At 39.4% G+C, this 5,240-nt stretch overlaps 1 long non-coding RNA gene across 1 annotated transcript; it reads left to right on the top strand.

Annotated features, from left to right (window-relative positions):
* The first annotated feature begins 4,342 nt into the window (after positions 1–4,342).
* LOC106341622 lies at positions 4,343–4,709 on the top strand. The gene is made up of 3 exons (XR_001269700.1): positions 4,343–4,385; positions 4,460–4,605; positions 4,690–4,709. It is a non-coding gene; the product is annotated as an uncharacterized LOC106341622 (long non-coding RNA).
* The last annotated feature ends 531 nt before the right edge of the window (positions 4,710–5,240 follow it).

The raw sequence follows: 5,240 nt of genomic DNA, 5'->3' as shown, positions 1-5,240 counted from the left end.
AAGTATGATACTGTGAGCAACCACATAAAGAGGATTGATGTTCAACTTGTTTAAACAGCTGAGAGTGTTAAGAGGCAGCAAGGTATGCTTCCTGGAAAGAGTGCGATGAATCCTAGGGTTGAGCACTGTAATGCAACAATGTTGAGATGTGAGAAAGCTGGGAGAAAAGAACCAGAGCAACTGTCTGCTGAGACTGCTCTAGGCACAAAAGAGAGAACATAGCAGTCAGCTAGCTCTGAAGTGACTGCTCCCGACGAACCTATTGAGATTCCACCAGTGCGAGTCTATGTTCCTAAGGTTCCATATCCAATTCTACCTAAACATCTGATGGATCCTATTTGTGCAGAGCAGCTGGCTGGGTTTAGGAAGATGGTAAGAAGGCTTCCTCAAAATATCTCATTTGAACATGTTTGGGAGATTAGGCCATTGCACATGTTCTTCAAAAATTGTAGAGAATCTCAGGAGGAAATCAAGGCACTATTTACTGAAGCACTGACACCATCGCTGAAGGTATTGCCTAAGGTTGATGACCCTGGAAAGTTTGTTTTTTACTTGTTCCATTGCTGGAGTGGAATTCAAGGAAGCTCTTTGTGATTATGGGTCTAGTGTGAACCTTGTCTCAAGGGCGATTGTAGACGAGCTGAACATTGTGGACATTGAGCCTTCTCAGGTGACTCTGGCTTTTGCAAACTCTTCCATGACAATCCCTTATGGCACAATTCGCAACCTTCCTGTCCAAGTTGGGAACTGTACTCTCCATATTGAATTTCAGGTTATTGAGATGAGCAAGGATCATGAGATGCCGTTAATCTTTGGAAGGTCATTTATGGCTACAGTAGGAGCAGTCATCGACATGCCTAATAAGAGAGTCTCCTTATCCAACATCAACAAGAAGGTTTTCTACAAGGTTGTCCCAACCATATCACAAATCCGCTACGCCTCTTGCATCTCAGTGGTTAGTGGAGAACAGCTGGAAATTGTTCCTAAAAAGGAACTTGGTAAAAAGAGTGAGATCAAAGAAGTCCTGGATGGAGATCCTCACACTGATACAAAGAAACTCAGTAGGAATTCAAAGGTGAAAGAAAAAGTCCAGAAGAAAAGGGTCAAGGGTGACCCTATGATGACTTTGATACCGCGGAAGTGTGATGAGAAATCCATTAAGTATGAGGTAAAGTGCAAGGGTACCTCTAAATCTTTCTCTAAAGTCAGAGTAATTCTCACACATGAGCTGAGAGAGAAAGGAGAAGCTGTTGTGAAGGGGTTGTTGAGCAGAGTTTTGAAGTTGAACATGTCTGATTGTGGAGCTTGTTTTGGAACAAGCCCTCATGATCAACCCGACTGATCACTGTCACCAAATCAAGCTAGTGACTTAAACCAAGCGCTTGGTGGGAAGCAACCCACTGGTAAGTGTAAATATAAGTTGGTTTTGTTTTTGTTTGCTTATTTTTTGTTTTAGTTTATTGAGTCTCAGGTCAAAAAGCAGAAAAAATCGAGATACTTAAAAATTCTGGATTGCTGAAGGAGCGACTGCTCCAGGCGGAGATCTTGCGATGGAACACCCAGAATTTTCGTGGAGTGACCGCTCCACTCAGGTAAGTATCTCACAAAAAAAGAAATATTTATTCTTGTTTTCACCTTCTCTCTGATTTATTTTCACACCAGTGACGTTGTGAAGTAAGTCTGGGGGGGGGGGTTCGTCGTTTACTAACTCGTTTCTTTCTTTTGTTTTTCTTTTGAGTTAGTTTGAGTCAGTTTTTATGGTCGAGTAAGTCAAAACTTTGTGGGAATTAGGACCTTATTCCGTGTTGATCACTAACCGCCTCGTGCTTTAGTTATCTTATCCAGTGACCTTAGCGGTGGCGAAAGACACACATGTGGACCTGGAATACCCTGAGATATCTCACTTGATTCTCTAGAATTCTCAGCCGATCAGGTTACACTGGGTAGACTTATCTCCACCTAACTTGAACCTAATCTTGACTGAAATTCTTCTTGTTATGGGCATTAGATCAGGGAAACGACAACACACTCATGACTTCTTATCCTTTTTATCCATCTTGATGATCCTGAGTGGCTAGCTCATCTTTAGCTAGTTCCCACCCTACACATTAGCCTTTATTCCACCTTCATGCATTTGTTTTTCAGTGTCATATGTGCAGATATGTGCAAAAATGTCGGAGAGGAAAGGATCGACGCAGCCTCTTACTCGTTACTGCCGTAGAAATTCAGTCAGAAAGGAGAACAAGCAGACTAAGGGAGCAACCACTCCATAACCAATGAACTGCGCAAGAGCAGGGGTGGAGAATCATAACCACCAGTGGCACTCAGAAACATCATGTATTACCTCCTTCTTCGTAACATCACCATATCAGTCTTCAAAAAAAAAGAAAAAAAAATTGAAAATGAGGTGATGGAGAAGAGGAAGAAATCAAAGAAACATGAGCCACTGGGAAGGTCAAGCAAAAGAGTGGGTACCAAGTTGAAAGATTGAAGAGCAGTCAGATGATATGAGCAGCCAGATGGCTGATCCAAAACGGAGCAGTCGTTCCAGAGGAAGCAAAAACGAGTAGAGGTTATGGACATCAATGGATCTATCCTCTTTTGCCATTTTGTGTGATATCCTGCATCCTCTACAATGAAATGGTTGCCCCTAACTTTTAACACCACATTAAATAGCCTGTTTAACGCCTAGTCCGTCTACCCTGAATAGTGCCTGTGATGAGAAGCTCACACTACTCTTAAATGAATGTAGGGAGTTTTGTCTCGATAGTGTTGCTTTTTCAGGTTCGAGATGTAGAGTATGGAGCCGATTTTTGAAAAGCAGTCAGTGGGGTTCCGGTAAGGGTGTGTTGTCCTAGTTTTACTGCTTGTATGGTTTAGAGATTGGTGGTTAAAGTATGGTTGCTCAGAATAGGAGAGTTCCCACACTTTCAAACCTTTCTCCATGTTCTTGATACTTGACATTGTTTGAGGACAAACAAGGATCTAAGTCTGGGGGAATTGATATATGGTGTTTTTGGCATCTTGTACATATGTTTTCTAATTGGTTTTCAAGTCTTTATCGAGTCTTCCCTGTCCTTTTCGAGTCATTACAGGTCTGGAGTTGCATTGGATGAGAGATAAACTAGTTGGAGGAAAAGAAGAGAAAAATAGTGCAATTTGGAGTTTTTCACGCAAAGCAGTCGTGCGGAGCAGTCTGGCGTGCCTGTTCCAGCGATAGAGATTTTTAAGGAAGTTTCCAAATATTTCGGGATTTTACCTAGGGCTTCCCCCTTTTTCTCCTGCAGCCGCCAGAGACCTGCAATATATTTTTTTCTTATTATTCTAGACATTCTACGTTACTTTATAGAGAGATTTTGGAGAGAGAAAACTTGTACTCTTGTTAAGGGAGAAGAATCTCTACAACATTTGGAGAAGATTTCTAAACCCTCTTTGCTTTTTATTATTAATCCAGACATGTTTTCTTCACCTGTTATCTCTGTGATTTCTCTGTCCATGGCTGAGTAACCACTTGCTTCGTCTAGGGTGTTAGGGTGTTAGATCCGTGAGTTAAACATAGATAAGTGAATCCCTTGATTGTCTTCATTCATAACTATTCTTAATGCTTGCATTAAACTGGCCGCTTAATGTTAGATCCTAGGTTTAACATGTTCATTAACCGTGTAAAATGTTGCTAGATCTGTTATGAATGAGCATTGCATCCCTAGTCAGCGAGAGTAGATATTAGGGTGTATTGTGAACATATCGGACTTGATCTCTAAAGCTTGCTAGCGCGTCTTGATCCAAACGAGAGTTTAGGCATCAAGACCGACTTGCAAAGGAATCAATACCACGAGAGTGGGTTGATTCAACATGAGTGATCCGAGTTCTGGACTTACTCTTAATTGAACTTGAATAATTGTTTGGCTCACACTTGTTTAACACCCGATCAAACCACCCTAGGCTAGCATTCTTAATCATCTGAAAAATCTTAAATCAATCTATTACTTGCTTGTTACGAAATGAACTTTAAAACCCCCATATTGTTTTAGCTTGATATTGATCCTATAGAAATAAAGTGTAATCATTGGTCTCTGTGGATTCGATCCTAAAGTGATACATCGACATACCATTCGATTGTGGTAGTGTGCACATTAGGTTAATTGGTGTGCGTAAACACGTAATATCAAGATACAATAACATTAAATTTCTGCAAGGCTATGGCTTGACTGAGACGGAAGCTATAGTTGCTTCTATGTTTACTAAAGAGGATACTGAGAGGTACAGATCCTCTGGTTTGCTTGCTCCAAATGTGGAGGATAAGATTGTGGATCCGGATACGGGTCGGGTCTTGGGGGTGCATCGAACCGGGGAGCTCTGGCACCGGAGTCCTACCGTGATGAAAGGTGATTGATTCTTTTCGAAAAGGTGTTTTTGTTTTTATTTTTGGTATGAAACTGTTTTGAGTTGTTTTTAAAAGGTTATTTCAAGAACGAGGAAGCTACTGCATCTACTATTGATTCAGAAGGATAGTTGAAGACCGGAGATTTGTGTTACATTGACGGTGAAGGTTTTGTCTTTGTTGTTGATAGATTAAAGGAGCTTATCAAATGCAATGGTTATCAGGTAATAAACAAAAATCTTTCTTAATGTGTGGATCATCCCTTGTAAAGTTGGTGGGTTTTGGTAATGGTTTAAAATGTTTGTTAGGTTGCTCCAGCTGAGCTTGATGCAGCAGTAATACCATAAGGACTTTTTCTTTTAACATGATCCATCACTTCCACGACTAATAATAAAGATTTGATAACAATTTATATTTCATCAATCATTTTTGTTTAATTTTATATTATTAAAATAAATTAAACAATCAAATTAGTTATAAAATTAAAATATAGATTTTTCGTAGATGTTATATTTTGAATTTAAAAAAAAGGACAAAATTATTAAAACTGTTAAAATTATTATGTTAAAAATTAATGATCAATGGTTTAACCTCCCCTATATATTAATAGATAAACATTTAAAAATTTTAGAACATGTAGTTTGTACCGTTTAATCGGACGAGTACTTGCTCCTCGGCAACTCACCGTGGCGAATTCGTCAAATCGGATTAAAAATCGGATTTATCAACAAAAAAAAATTTTGGTTTTTAATGCTTGAAATCGAATATGAGATGAGAGATCTACAAATATACTTAACAAACAAGTAGAAAAGAGCAGAATGCAGAAAACAAGAACGATGGGTAAAGGAAGAAGAAGACT

This window comes from Brassica oleracea, chromosome C4, assembly GCF_000695525.1.
Source record: "Brassica oleracea var. oleracea cultivar TO1000 chromosome C4, BOL, whole genome shotgun sequence".
Classification (NCBI taxonomy): Eukaryota; Viridiplantae; Streptophyta; class Magnoliopsida; order Brassicales; family Brassicaceae; genus Brassica; species Brassica oleracea.
This window is presented reverse-complemented; position numbering and strand designations above follow the sequence as displayed.